Source organism: Anomalospiza imberbis, chromosome 1 (genome assembly GCF_031753505.1).
Source record: "Anomalospiza imberbis isolate Cuckoo-Finch-1a 21T00152 chromosome 1, ASM3175350v1, whole genome shotgun sequence".
Taxonomy (NCBI): Eukaryota; Metazoa; Chordata; class Aves; order Passeriformes; family Viduidae; genus Anomalospiza; species Anomalospiza imberbis.
The window spans coordinates 99,412,652-99,428,531 of NC_089681.1; the positions used below are offsets into that span (position 1 = coordinate 99,412,652).

Genomic DNA, 15,880 nt, shown 5'->3' on the forward strand with positions numbered 1-15,880 from the left:
TACTTGAGTAGCTATTGTCTTTGCTGCTGTTTTTGTTGTTAATACCTTGGCTGCTGCTAGTATGTCTGGTGTTTTTAGCATTGGAGCCAAGAAAACAGCATTAACTGAACAACCTCAACACAGCAGAGGTTGCCAGGTTGAGAAACCCTCTGATGCTGGGAAACAAAGCGAGTGTCTCTCCCCATTTCAAGTCTGTTACCTGCATTCGCTTAAGACTGTGGAAACCTATACAGCCCTGTGGCTGAGTGATGAGAGTAATAAGTATAAAAGTTAATGGCAGGTGCTCGGGTTTAATTATATTGTTTTGTAAACTACACCTGTCAAAGGTGACCACTGGGAAGGAAAGCACTGGACAAACAGGCTACTTGAAAACATAGCAGCTACAGTGGGAGAAAACTAGTTGATTATGTTGGGAATTTTTTTAATTGCTCTGAATTATTCACAATATCAGTGGTTTCCTGTGACATCAAGCTTCTGAACATTGCTTGATTGCTATAAACTGTGGTGTATTCAATTTTCCATTCCTGACTACACCCAAGGCACAGTTTGTCTGAGAAGCTGCGTCTGCAAGAAGGCATGTACTGGTTGGCAGCTGAATAACTGATAGATGAGGGTAACACAGAGGCACCTGGTACTCAGCACTGGCATGGATGAATACATGTGATTTTTTTTTCATTGTACTTCCAGAGAAATGATGGTAAAACAGCTAATGAGTCAAAGGGAGGAAATGAGAGCAGAGGCCAAGTGTGTGAAAGACAGAGCTCTGTGGACTGCTCTGCCTGTGCCAAGAACTAGGGAGTTTCTGTCAGCTTGGTTGGGAAAGTCGAGCAGCCAGTGTAAACTACCGCCTTGACTGTGTGTCTATAAGCACTACTGCCCTCTTTTGGGTGGAATTAGACCTGAGCGGCTGTGTCATCCGCCAGCACACGCTGCTACATCGCCCGGGTGCAAGGAAGAGGGACGCCTCCTGCGGCAATGCTGACAGCGAAGCTCCCGTGAGGAGAGCTGAGCAGCGGGATGCCGATGTGCAGAGGGTCTGCTCAGCAAGGATGCTGTCCGAGAGCAGCGTGGCCATGGCATTACAGGTGTAGCCCATCAGCCTGTAACCATGCTCTGATCCGGCTCCTCAGAGAGACTCCAGTTCCTCGGGTGAATCGTGACATCCAAGCTGCAGTTCCTTCAAGTGCTTTTCCCCACCTCTGGCACTGTTCTGCTCCATCATCTGCTGTGCAACAGGGACAGAAGAATGGCTGAGCAGATTTGTCTCCAGCCTTGCTGCAGGCAGGTAATTATGTCAGGTGTTGCATGCCAGTGCCAAGTTCTGCTGAAAACGCTGTGTCTGAGACCATCACTGTGGAGGCATCCAAGCCTGTTCTGATGGGGAAAGGTGCACCTTGAGCACAGCTCCCCCCTCCTTTGTCCAAGTGTTTTCCTGGAGAATCTCTCATTACGCCGCAAGGGCTGCTGTTAGCAGAGGCGTAGATTTAGGATATGGGTCAACCTAATGGTTCAAAGTATTTAGTGACCTATGTCCAGCAACAGTCAGATCTTGTGGCAATGCTACTTGTCTCAAACAAGAGAACACATCCCTCTGAGAGCCCGCTCATGTCCCCAAACATATCTGATTACACTTCATTCAGCTTCCTCAGCTAGGACCATGCCTGGTCACAATCTGACAAAGTCCTTACAGTGACCTAGACATAAAATTTTAGTTGATGAGTGACACTTTTTTATAAGACCAACTGTTTCATTATGAAACTTTTGAGGTTGGAAAAAAAAATCCCAAACAAATAAGAACATGTCCCTGTTAAAAGACTGTCGGAGCATTTTTATGTATCCTCCTTGTAGCAATTGTGGCTGCATGTAAAAGGCAAGCATGCCTTCTGATCGTGAGAGAGTAGCTAAAAAATATGAGTCACACGGTCGAACCTTGTGACTTGGTAGAAATAAGGAGGTCTCCTTAAAGGCAATTTGTGGACGAATTGGAGAGAAACGCAATTTTTCAAGGTCAGCCAAAGGCTAATGAGCACTCTTTCATAGTGTGATTGTATTGCCTGAATTTCTGTATTTCAAAGCCAGTCTAACTACTTTATTGCTGAAGCACTGTAACTGAAGAGGCTGTAATAATATTGACAACTAATCCTGCCAGAATCTGAGATGGTATTCAGCATAATATGAAACATTTTCTCCTGGCCTGGACAAGTACAGAACAAAGAGTTAAACAAATATGTGGTTCCCCAGAGTAGCACTTATCTTTCTTCCCGAAGGGCATGTGTACAGATGCTTTGTAAGTTGGATTGTCAACAGTTGGGGCTTGTGGCCAGATTCACATATTCTCCACCTTTTGCTTGTGAGCTGCAGGAGAGTCATCTCCAGAGGGACAGTTTTTCATAACTTAATTAGATTGGCACCGTTTGTGCAGCTACAGTTTCAGGTTGGCTCAGCTTTACTTCTGCTCCAGCTCTCCAGTTCAGGGGATTACAGTAGCACTGAAATTGGTTCTGAACTGAACATTTGGCAACTACCTTGGGTCAAGGAGGCAATTTGTGCTACTGCTGTTGCTAAATTAGAAATAAATAAATAATCAATGTGCAGCCCTCAATGAGAGACTAAGAATGACTGACAAAATGTTTTTGCAGCTCTCCACTGTGAATGTACTTAGGAATATGTAGAATTTTTTCCCATGAATGAACAACTCTACTCTAGAAAACCACTTTAGTTGAAGAAGAGCAATCTCCAAGTGCATTCTCTTAGCACAGTTTCGCACTATGCTTAATGTAGTGTAGCTTCAATCAGCTGAGAATCTGGATGGTCTAAACAAACATTAGCCAAAGTGTTCCCACTGGAGTTTCAGTGGTTTAACTTAACTACATCAGTTTAGACATGGATAGAAGTGAAATCACTGAGATTTTTAGCATGGAGACGAAGCCCTTAGCCCTGACTAGCTTCATACTACTAAACTGCACCCAAAGAAAAAGAGATTTGCAAGCAGTGAGTGTAGACTGGAGGAAAAGTGAGAGTGCAGGCCACCTTTCCAAGCATTACACGTAAAATGGGCACATCCTGCCTGCGACGTGCAGTGTTCATTAGGGACCATCTACGAGTGTATCTGGGCTCACTTCCATGCACTGTGAGCCACAGAGACTCACAGCCCACACTGCCCCCACTAATTTCCTTAGTGTGGCTCATACTGCATGTGGCTTCACTGAAGTTTTAAGGTTTTACCTGGGCAGCTGGTAGCTGGTAAGCTGCACGGTTGTGACTTTTTTACCAGATTCAGTGATGAATGACAGCCCAACCCCTACCATGCAGTTTTGAAGATGTCAGCTGATAAACAGCACTTTAGCAGGTGACAGAGGTAATAAATTAAAAGGCATCTGGCAAAACTGCTGTAAAGGAAGAAATAGATGTTTGCAGGGATGGAGAAAAATGACCACTACTCATAGAGAGCAAATAAGAGAGGAAAAAAAAGTGTCTTTATGTCTCTCCTGAAAGCAAAGCAAAACACAGACAAATCGATGGTCCAGATTTTTCTCACAGAATCACAGAATTTTTGGGGTTGGAAGGGACCTCTGGAGATCATGTAGTCTAGCCTTCCTGCCAAGTGGTGTTATATCACTTGGATATAAAGAATGCAATTAGACCTGGTTCTGTCTAACTCAAGATTTTTGTTGCTAAAGTTCTTCCTGCCTCAGTGTTTCCAAGAGTGGGTTTGCCTGTTTACTGAAGGTACCAATTATTTTATGGCTTTTCACTTTCTCTGTGATATGAGCCATTTGTGAACTGGAAGTAGCCTGTAAAAGCCAGTTAGTTGCTACTCTGCAATACTGAACAAATACTTTATAGAGTCAAGTTGGGGGGAGACAGGGGGCGATGGGGAGTGTGGGGAAAGCAGGCTGTGATCTGTTTGGGGCAAGTGTTTTAGTCAGGGTCTAAATTTTATAGGTCATTTCATGGATCTTCAGAAACAGCCACATGCATCACTATCACCAGTGCCTTAATTCTGATCTTTAAGAAGAGCCCGTTGCACTGATTTTTCTGTAGAGGACTTCCTCAAAAGTTGAAAGAAGTTTGGTGCTACCCAATTGCTTACCTGGCATAAACCTGGTCTCCCTAAGACCCTTTGATAATCAGGGAGTAGGAAGCAGGGCAGGGGTGAGGTGTTTTCCTCCAGAATGCATTTCAAAGCAGATGCTGAATTTAGGCACACTGAATCATCCTCTGAAGAAGTTTTTTATCTTTCTCCATGGGCCAGGGAGAGGCTAGAGAGACTGGCTGAGTGACTTGGCTGACTGCAGCTGGTGGTGTGAAATCTCTCCTTGCTGAAGCCAATGAAACATCAAGAAACAGAGCCATTCACAACCTCTTTAAGTAATTAATTCGCTCCTATTCTTAACACTTGGTGCCAGCTCTCCCATTTGATCAGGCTAGAATTGTCCTGCTTGAACTGTTGTGATGGCTTTCTCTGCTTGATGGAGGAAGATTTAGTGGGGACTGTTTCTGTCCTTCATGCAGAAATTGAGATGCCTCTGAATCTTCTTTGTGATTGCATAAATAAACCCCCCTCCCAAAGAGTCTCACTTAGATGCAGTTTTGCCATTTATTGTTTGGCTTTTGGCAGATTTTAACACTCCTTTGGCAGTTGTGACTTGCAGCCACAGCCAGCGCTCCAGAGCCAGACAGCAAGGCTGCAGTGCCCTGTTTGTCCCCTGCCCCCACCTTCTACTCCATTCCACCTCCCACTCCAAGCCCAGATGAGAGGCATACTGACCTTTCCACTTACCTACAGGCCAGCGTGGTGTTTCTGAAGCAGAGCATTCCTCAGGATGCCTCTCAAGACCTCTGTGGCACAGGTCTCAGGCAGAAGAAGACGCTACTGAATTTTAATAGTTGTATATTTCTTAATGGACTGGTAGATAATTTGCCTTTGCATATAAAATAATTTCCTTGCTGCTCATTTCCAGTACTGAAGTAATAGGTAACCATTTCAGCTTTTTCTGCATCCACTTTACTAGTTTTGCTAGGATTATTTTTGTTCTTAATGTATTTTTAAAACTTTTTTTCTACCTAAATATAGAAAGCCTGAATATTGAGGCACCATTTCCATCAAGACCCACAGCTTCCCTTAGTGCATTTCTGTTATTTCACAATGTCATCAAAATTCTTTACTTTTTCCTCCTTTTTTGTTACCGATATAGCTAGTAGTTTCCAGTTACTGACAAATTTGAATGAGTTTTTTAGCTTAAGCTTGATTGTGGAGGGAGGCTGATTAATTATTTCTCTTTTAATTTTTATTGTGCCTGCACAATTTTCATTCATATTTTTTTCTATTTAGATTTTTCATCCTAACTAATTTTGAATGCAGTTTATAGGAGTTTTGGGAAATCTTTTTGATGCAACAGTTGAGTAGATTAAATACTACTTGGAAATTTCTCTTTGCCCACAGAGACAGTAATCACATCACAATTAATGGTCCTGATACAAACAGCGACTTCCATCCTAAATGAGGTCCATAGTAAAGTCATCTTCTGTATGTAATTATTGTGTAAGTATTATCTGCTAGTTTTAGAAACTCTAGACTGTTTCTCAGTGGTATCAATGTAACCTCAAAAATATTTCAAACTCAAATCACCTGTAACAACCAATTTTTTTTTTTTCCTGCATAAAACAAACAGCTGTTGAAGGAGTAAATTAACTTTTCATTTTCCTTGGCCAAGTGATCCTGAGACCACCCATTATTTCTTCTTGGGTTTCTTCTATGCAGTCACCCAAGTTCAAGATTTTTTGGTCTGAGTCCCTAGAGTGTGGTGGCACCCAGAACATATTTGTCTTATTGCTTGTTCCATTCCTGATGAGATTACAACATCCTGGTGTTGGAGGCTTTTCAGCCCACCTAATGTCATTTTTTATCTCATTTTCCCTTACCAGCAGTACCAACTTTCAAAATTTATATGTAGGCATTTGAAAGATATTGTTCATTCTTTGAGTTAATTATCAGATCAGCTTGGTTGATTTTTGTTATGCCCAATTTGAGATTTATGCAACAAAATTAATACAGCTGAGAATAAGAGTTTGTCTGGCATTTATCTTTTAACAATTATTGTAGTCAAATAAAACTATGACTTAATTGCATAAGCTTTTAAGTGAAAAAAACAAATATGTACTTTGTTTAAGAATAGTATAATCAAGTATTTTACTGATTTTTAGACCTACATGGGCATTTCTCTCAATATTTTTACTTTAAAGTCACAACAGAAATTACTGTTGTTCTTTTCTTTTACTAGTTAGCAGTTCCCTGCAGTTGTTTCCTGCAAAGAGTGCTTGATGTGAATAGGAAAACCCAACTGGAAAACTGTCTAGAACAAGCAGCAAGAAACTGTATGTTTCTTGTGGAGGCTGCCTCTGTGAAAGTCTCACCATCCAGTTTCAGCCGTCTCTCCAAATTGTATGTTTCTAGTGAGGGCTGAATTTTTTTGTAAGTAATGTATTTTGTGTCCATTGTTGTTGTTGTTTTTAATCAGGCTTCCATTAGAAGCATGAGAATGCTTTTGTTTTCCATTCTTTTTTAAAATCAAGCCAGATATCAAAATCTGGCAGTCCTTTGCCAAGATAGGGCTTCCCTCTTCCTGCAATTCTCTGATTACTTCATCACAAGTGCCCAAGATGGAGCCATGAAAAGAAGACAAAAGTACCAATGCTACAAAATGAATAGTGCTTCTCATTGTTCTTGGTGGTGCTTTAACTGCTGGAAAGTAAATGCTATAGGTAGTGGGTTTATAGTGATTTCCCTTAAACCTGGCTTTGGCCCTTTACCTGGCGAGGGCCTGAGCACCTGGGCTCTTGGATGAATCATCTGCACTGGCTTCGGAAGTAAACCTTCCCAGTGAAACAGCAGCAATATCCGGACTGGCCATCGGTTTCTATTCTGTTGAGCCTCAGCTGATATATTTCATATGTTTTTGTAGCTGAAGCTGGGCCAGGACTTCTCTAGCTTTGACAGGAGGGCTAAATGAGAGCAGGGAATTTTATGTGCCTCTTCCCACAGCATTCCAGTGACCATGCAGGAAGTAATTGATCAGTGGGATTTAGGCAACGTGCACAAGAAAGGTGTGTGTGTGTGTGGCCCAGTGGCCTCTGCAGCATGTTCTGTGACGACACCAGCCTCTGATTCAGTAAATGGAGGGATAAGAGCCTAGGTGGTGAGCCACACGCCACGGCTGGACTGCATCTCTGTGGCTGAGCAAATACAGTGTGGGCTGTTTGAAGGCTGTTCTGTAAGGCTGTGTGTTTCCTACAAACACTGTGCTTTAGATGTGGTAATAGGAGAGTGATTTTCCTGGGAAATTGCTTAACGTTCTTTCACAAACAGAGGGCAAGTTCCCTGACCTGGTGGCTCATCCTACAGGAACAGAATCTGACCTCTTGTAGATTGCTTAGTATTGTTTGATTGTCCTGATCTGTATGGCTTCTCTGTGCCATAGCCCAGGAGAAGAGCTGAAAGGCCATGTCATCTTTTCAGATGTCTGATGTTCAGGCTACACAGCACTGGGACGGTGAAGGAGCTGGTGTGCCTGCACACTGACCCAGAGCTGTTAGTGGTAATGGTTTTGCAGAAAGGAAAATGGTATTTCTGACCCAAATGTCATTAAACTCATTCCTAGGATAAGTTTACTGACCTTTCTGGACTTGCATGGAAAGAACACTTATCCTGTTTTCAGATATGCTTTGGACATAGAGAGTATTAAAAAAAAAATATCCAATAAATGTATGTAATTTCTCTGTAATTTTTTTAGAGCATTAGAATTGCTATGGAGAGATCTTCCAGACCTCTACTTTCCTACCTTGTACCAAGAGCTGTTCTACTGTAAAGGAAACCTCATTGCAGCAGTTTGTGTGCATTAGCATGGAGGGTGACAATTTGATTTTTCATCTTTCCTGTACCTCAGTTTCTTTAATTGGCCACATTACATGGCTTGGGGTAGGATTCAGCTGTTGTGGGGTGGACAGGAAAGGGGTTGATGTCAGTTCAGTGGCTCTGTCATTGCATGACTTGGAGCATAAATTAATGAAGTAAATCTTTTTTCCTTCTCTCTCTCTTTCTTATCTGTGATTTTCCATATACAAAGGAAATGAAGAGGGGGAGTCAGTGAGAGGTTATCATTCAATGATGAGACAGGCTGTGGAGAAAAAGATGCTACTCCTTCAGCAATCCCAAATGTGCTCCCAAATCTCAGAAGACCTGAATATTTCAGCTGAAAGAGTCAGTCATGAAATAGTCTTCTCCCCAAACATGAAAATAGCTGTCACTATTGTACAGCATCAACAGCCAGCTGAGCTGAATGGGGGCAGCCTGTGCAGAGCTAGTGTTTCAGTCTGTCCACCTGCAGCCCAGTAAATAATGGCAAGGATAGTTTACAGTTACAGAGGGATCACAACTGCTGGCTGAATGGTCACAATCCAAGAAAATGTGTTTTAATTTAGCTAAATGAAAAGTAATACATCTGGGAAAAAAAGAGTTCAAGCTGTACCTACAGGACAGGAGACTCTGACTTGGAAAACAGGATTATGGGGTCATTGTGGTACCTGCCTCCACAATAGCTGCTGGTTCAGTGGGGCTAAGTGAGCTCAGCTGACTCTGGGAACCTAGAAGCAAATAATAGGACTTGGGGATGGTGGAAGCATCGTCAGGAGCGTCCCTGGGCTGCAGCATCAGGTGGTGGTCTCACCATATCCACACCTCAGTGAGAAAGCAGGAACTCTGTGGAGGACCACTGATAGGGTGGCTGGGAATTCCTGCATGGTCACTGGAATGCTGTGAAAAGTGTCTGGGAATATAAAAGCCTTTATAAGGGTTAAAGTGTGACATCCAGTCAACTTTTCTATGTCAAGGTTTGTTATGTCTTTGCAATGCTGGATCAGCAGTGCAGTGAGGGGCCACTGAAGCGACTCTAATTCAGCTTTGACATGAAACCCTCCTTCCTAATGGTGGGTACTGCTGGACAGGCAGGAGATAGTAAAATCACCTCAGGAGGTTGCCTTTATAGATGGAAAAATCACCTGTAAAGGAGATTGCCTTTACAGACATGTCTGAATTCACTGCAGGACAGAAACTCAGAAACTCTCCAGCATGAGTGTGTAAAATTTGATTAGAATGATCATCTCTCAGTTCTTATTCCAGTTCCTTTCTCTCAGGGTGGTGAAAAAAAAATCTACATTTCCCTCAATTTGTTTATTGATGCAGCTCTGCACTGAGACAGTGATGGTGCCCAGCCTTCAGCTTTAAGGGTTTGGGCCACAGGTAGTGTGTAGTTGAGTATCTCTGGAAGCACTGGACATAGATGGGGAAAATGCTTTGGAGTTGTGAGATGATGCAGTACATCTCTCTCCCCTTGGGACCTGCCTATAGCCCTGCCTGTGGCTGCCACTTCTGTGAGGATTTTCTGAGCATTGCCCTGCCTCAGAATAACCTGCCAAAATCACTTGGTAATGTTGCATGAGCCAGTTTCCCCTTTGGTCTTTTCTAGTCTTTGTATGTGGCACCAAGCAGCTTTGCTTTCAGAGAACTGTGGTGTCTTATTCTGTCTGAAGCCTTCAGGCTCAGTGCTGGTGCTGCTGACTACCCTGAGCAGCAGAGGAACTCTTGCCAGTTGCTCACAACAGGCTCAATTTGAACTGTGAGAGCTGGGAGTCAAAACATGATTTTGTAGAAAGCATCAGGTCATATCAAACAACAGGTCAAAATACACAGTTTCCTCTGAAATAAAGGACATGAGATCTCAAAATACATGGAAAGAGATCAAGACCACCTAGGAACAGGAGTCCTATATTATTTTGTTACTTCATTATCTTCATTTTCATCATCATCACCATTTTTATTATTGACATTATCTTTGATCTCTCTGTTGTTTCATTTGCTGCTTTTGGAAGGCAAGGCAGCAGTTGGCTTTCCTAGCCTTCCTTAATTTCTTTCTGTCAAGGAGTGCAGAAAGCACACGCTAAGGCAGAATTTAAATCTTTGCACATTGCTTCATGCCATCACAACCACAGACTGGCGTCACCTACAGTTTGCACTGGAACTTGTATTTCACAGATTTCACAGAATTTCACAGAATTTTCTAGGTTGGAAGAGACCTTTAAGATCATCCAGTCCAACCCATGTTCTAACACCTCAACTAGATCATGGCACCAAGTGCATTTGAACTTTTCTAGCTTGACCTTGGGTTTTGGATCTGCACTTTAGGAAAAGGAAGACCAGCTGAGATGAAGGGGTCTGACTCTTGCTTCAGATCTTCCCAAACCATGGGAATGTGCCTCCTGCACAGTTAGGATCTGAGCCCATCTCTAAATATAACCATAATGCAATGAAATGCACCAAAAAAACCCCAAGAAATATGTCCAACAGTGGTTATTACCACAGTTACATCACAGCAGAAACAGGTGCAAGGAAATAAGCCTCCCAAAAGTTTCTATTCAGGAGGGAGATGACTGAAGAAAGCAGAAGGAAAAGAGGAAGGCAGAGGTAAGGAGCGAGAGGACAAAGCGGAAGTTGTTTCTCTTGGGATGTGGCCAACTTAGTAGCTGTCCAAACCCAAGAGATGTCTTGGATGCTTCTTCTGTTACTATCTTTACTTTTTCCATTTTAAGGCTGCCTGCTAGCAGAATGCGTGTCCAGTGTTGCAGTGCCCTCTGAATGCTCTGGTGCCTGGAACCTCCACAGAACTCTGTTCAAGCTTGATCTAAGAAGACACACGTTCTTCTGAGCAGATTTTGCATAAATGTCAAGGAATCCTTCAAGGACTCATCAGCTCAAATAATTCTCTCTGCCCCAAAACTATGGGGAAGGAAGGGAAGCGATTATGGGAAAGCTCACATTCCTCCAGCAGCTGCAGTCACTTTGGGTGGGATTCATCTGACTAAACACAGAGGCCTCCATCTGAGCTAGTTACATTAGGCTCCCTTTATGGAGGAGAATATGCAGAAGCATAGGCACAGCAATGAGTCACCTCTCCTCATTTCAGTGTCTAGAACTGGTCAGGCGAATCATGCCCATTTCTCTTCTTTGCTTTTAAAGCAAATGAGCTGCAATGAAGGGGCCAAGTGTAGGTCTTGTAAAGTTAGACAAAGCTCATCCTTTATCTGGTGTCCAAACCAAAAGATTTGATCTGGGACCAAAGGGCCAAGCTGTGATGAGGGCATTGCCAGCAAATGCTGAGTAACCACAGCAGAGTGGGGTAAATTGTCTCACCCGCAGCTTATTTCACTGTGGGAGAGGATGCAAGGAGTGCAGTGCTGGAGAGGAAATGGCCTAAGAAAAATGGCTATAAAAGTCACCGTGGGATGTCACCCTAGTGCCAAGACTCTGTTTGTTTTGAACCAGATATGGTACCTCTGCTTTTCTGTTTGCAGGCAAAAGTTACTGCATTCCTGACACCACTGCAACTTGGCGTGTGACCAGTTACTTCCCCCCTCCCAGCCCCTTTCCTTCCCACTTCTCCTTTCCAGACTTTAGTACAGCAGGCCCATCTTCAGATCCCTGTGGAGCATCGGGGGGTGGTGGCTCAGCTCTGCCATGTTCTTTTCCCAGATGCCTGGTTTCAAGCTGAGCTGTGTGTCAAAACAGAGGAGCATTTCCCATGCAACGTGTGCTTCGGGGACACATAGGGAAAGGAAGTGCAGTGGTTGCCAGAAGTAGCAATGAAGTTATGTTGTTATCTGATGAGAAAAGTGATGAAACAGTAATGCTTTTGAGCATGCCATGGACCAGCTCCTCTCTTGAGGGTTTTGTGCTGAGGACACTCAAGGCCTTATGTGTGTCCATGGCTGTAACCTATGAATAAGAGTGTGAGGCATACACACAACGTAAATAAATAGTTAGACAGAGCTGCTTCAAGTCAATTTCCCCTCCCACTCTTTTCTTTTCTCACCATTGAAAGACAAACAAAAGCTTAAGTGATGTCATGGGGCAAAGCATTTGTGAAGTTTCTTGCCGCTGCATCCCAATATGCAACAAGCCTATTTACTAACACTATTTTTTTCATTCACCAGAGGTGACGTGCAAGAATTATGGCAGCGCCTGGCAGATCAAAGCAGAGTGCAGAAGAGACATGATGCTTTTCAGATCTACTGTAACTGGTTCTGCTCAGTGCTAACCTGCAGCTCATGCATGGGCCAAATGCCAAGTTTCCAACTCCCTGCTGTAGGTTGCTGGCTGACAGAGGGGGGCTGGTGCTCTAGAGGATTTTAATTTCCCTCCCAGAAAAAAAAAATCAGAAAAGTGAGTTAATTTGCTTAAAAATAGACAAACGAGTGAACATGTGTGTATATGTATATATTTGCACCTGCACATGATGTACTTTGGAAAGACCTAAAGAGAGGAAGTCTTCAGAAGCTGATATTAGAGAATTTAGTACCTCTCCTGAACTCAGGACGTAGGCTCCTCAGTCTCAGCAAGATGCTCATGGACAATTTGTTCTGGGACTTTTCAGAGATTGCCTTTCTTTAGCTGACAGGCAGAACTGTGATTCTGGTGCCTTTAAACCTGCCAAAGGATTTAGTGTCAAGGCAGCTTCTTGCTCTGTGCTCTGATATTTCTGGGAAAGCTGGCTGGTAAATAAGGAGAGGTATGTTCATTAAATACCCTCACTTGGAGTTAAAGGGCCAAGCATACTTCTGCTCCTCCTCCTTCACCCTTCTACAAGAAGATCACTGGGGATAAATAAAATGGTTAAAGATGCATGATGAGAAAATAGCCTGGTAATTGCATTACCCCCATGGTGGAGTGGCTGCCGGTAGGGCCCTGGGTGAATACTGGTTCCTGTTACCTCCCACCGACCACAATCCCTCTCTGGGACAAAGAGCCATCTTTGCTTCTCATTCATTAACACACTGGCTGTGTGATTGTGTGTTTGAGCCAAGAGGCCTGACCTGCTCTGTAGGATTGAAACAAGCTGTCCCAGACCACCTCCCTCACCAGAGATGCTAAGGCATGGAATGGATTTCCCAGGGATCCTATGTGCCTGCACACCAAGGTTGCATTGGTACTAATGCTTATTAATAGAGGTAGAGATTGCAAGAAGTGAAGATCCCAGTTCTTTCCTGGCAGTTCGTAGCTCTGCTCAGATGGAAACCTTTCCTCAGTGCAGTGTATCACCCCAGTCCTTGTGCACCATATTTTCTATCTATCATCTCTACTAGGATATGCATGTCTTTATTTTTTGCTTTAGAGGGCTAAGAATCCACCCCACACAGCTGAGCCCTCTGTGGCACCCTTGTAATCTATATTTGCCTCACATTCAAGCTCCTACAATTTTCTTCTTCTCATCCCTTGCTTTCAACAGTATGGATAAGAAGCTTTAAGCTTTCCTGAAGGTGATGAGGGAGAAACAGCTGAAACCATGGATTTGCCTCCTCCACCAAGAAATATATCCAGAAATGTTTCACTGTTTCAGTCCATGGAAAAAGAGAGCTGGACTGGACCCCATGCAGCTCTGGGCTTGCAGTGCTCCAAGAGCCAAACAGGCATACAGGCACTCTAGCTTTAAGAATTGGTTTCTTAAGTGAACTGTCAACTCCCAGTGGCTGGAAAAATCTGCAAACAATTTCTAGTCAGTGAACAAAGCAAATCTTTGTACTGTGCTGTAATAGTTCATTATTAAATAAAAGCTCCTTTGTTAGGCTATAAGAAATGGTGTGTACTCCACCACTCTTCACAATGTGCCTTGGTGTGACTTTGCAATGCATATGAAATTCTCTTTCATGTCCTGTGAAAAGGTAACATAGTGTGTAATTTTAATTTTGGTAGGAAAAGCTCAGGGTGAAGCAAATATCACAGCACAGCTCTGATGATTGAACTTTATTGCTGATGCATTTGATTCACAACCATGCAAGAGAACATGGAGACTGAACTTTATCTCATTTGCAAAAGAGTAAATGAGGAACAACATAGGTAAAATGACTGGTGACAAGACTGAAGGAAAACTCTAGCAGCTGCAGTTCCTACAATTTGTATTACTTACTGGGCTGTCTTATTGCAGTTCCAGGGTTAAATGAGTCAAAACAGGAATCAAAGGGCTTCAGTGTTTTCCCAATCAGAAAAGCAAATGCATTTCCAGCTCCCTCTTTTCTCTCTTTTGCTCTGCACCCATTGAGTTCTCAGTAATCTGCCAGTTTGGGCCCTACAGCCACAGAGCCCTGTTATCCTGCTAAGCAGCTGCTTTTGTTGCGTGCTGATGTTGCTTTGCAGCAGACCAGGCCGAGGCAGGGGCATGACAGCTTTTAAGCCCTTCACCTGTACCCTTTGTCACGCTATGACCTTTTAACCAACCCCATCAGACCACGATTTAAGATAATATCCCCCAAAGTTTTTTCTTCTCTTGATATATTTTGCATGGGGTTGGCAGTGCCTGAACAGGGATGTAGTTTTTCTGATCTTTCCTTTCCTCTGTCACACCATCAGGACCCTGGGAAATCCCCAGAGCTGGTGCTTTCCTCTCAGCTGGAAGAGGCGGCAGCCAGGGCTAAAGTGCACATTGGGCAAGCCATTTCTCAAAGCCCTGTCCACTTTTTGTCTCTTGGCTGGGCTTAAATGGGGCTTTTCCAATAAGTGTCCAGCTCAGCTTAGGCTGAGGCTGCTAATTCCAGTCGTGCGGGTGATTCATATGCCATCTAATAATAGCAGCTTCTGGCCATGCCAGCACAATAACTGACCATGGAAAACTGCACACTGCTTTGGGCTGCCAGCCCATCAGCCTTCCCAAGCTGAGCTGTCCACGGCTGGTGGTTTGTCTTTGAGGGCTGTGCAGCTCAGCAAGTGGCTGCGAATTCTGCTGTGGGCAGTGCTGTGAGCAGTGCTGGTCCTTCAGCTGTGAGCCCTCTGTCCCAATGCCAGTGCCACCACCGGGCCACTTCAGGAGCTGTGGAAAATGGACTGCTCCTCCTGCTGCTTTATGTAAAGCGGTTACTATTAATTACCTGTGCCAGCAGCCAGCTTAGGTAGTTTGCTTTCAAGGGCAAAGCTGTGTTTGTCCTTACTTGCCATCCAAATGCTGTTTAGACCATATGCAAAAATCTGCTACGTGGCTGCCAAATTCATCTTGGCGGCAGAGTCACTGCTGTTCCTGCTACTGAAAGGCAGCAGGGGGTTTTATTGGGATGTTTCATTCATTTGTTTGGATGCTTCCAGGGAGGAAGGGTGATGACAGGGCAAAATGACACACATGTTCCCCAGACAGACTTATGCACCACCTTTTTCCATGCTCCAGTGGGATTTACTCGCCTGGTGTTTGACCATCTAAAAATGAAGGCAGGAAAATGGTGGCAGAGGCTGGAGAGGTCTCAGTCCTAGGAACATGCAGCTGAAGCCTTGACAGGTGATGGGTCTATGTCTTGGCTGCAGATCAGAAGCCAGTCCAGGATGGAGGCAAGAAGCTCATCGCTACCCTGAGTTACAGCCCCAGTCAGTCAGTTAAGGATCTCCCTTCACAGGGGGGACAGTGGTCCCAGCAGAGCCCATGGATGGGAGCAGCATGCCCACAGTGGGATGTCTCTGCAGCCAGGCTGGCACCGCAGGCTGGCTACAGAGCAGGTTAGCATCATGAGCTGTGATTCCCACAGTGTGGCGGCACTGGACTGCTGATGCAGCCTTGGGATCTCGGGCACAAAAGATGATTCTTGCCCCACTGCTTCCAGCACTGAGAGCTGTGGCGAGCGGAAAAATGTACATCCAGGGCAGAGAGGGTTGCTGTTTAGTCCTTGGAGGTGGGCACCAAATACCAGAAGAGGACTGTTAGAAGCTAGAAAGCCAAAGTGTGATGTAGCCAAGGAGGCGTGTGAGACTGAGCAAGATGTGACAGCACAGTGAGCAGTACTGCAGCGCAAACCA

At 44.1% G+C, this 15,880-nt stretch overlaps 1 long non-coding RNA gene across 1 annotated transcript; it reads left to right on the forward strand.

Moving 5' to 3' along the window:
• Window positions 1-931: 931 nt before the first annotated feature.
• LOC137480740 (uncharacterized) lies at window positions 932-12,303 on the forward strand. Its single transcript, XR_011003065.1, has 2 exons — window positions 932-1,285; window positions 12,046-12,303. It is a non-coding gene; the product is annotated as an uncharacterized lncRNA (long non-coding RNA).
• The last annotated feature ends 3,577 nt before the right edge of the window (window positions 12,304-15,880 follow it).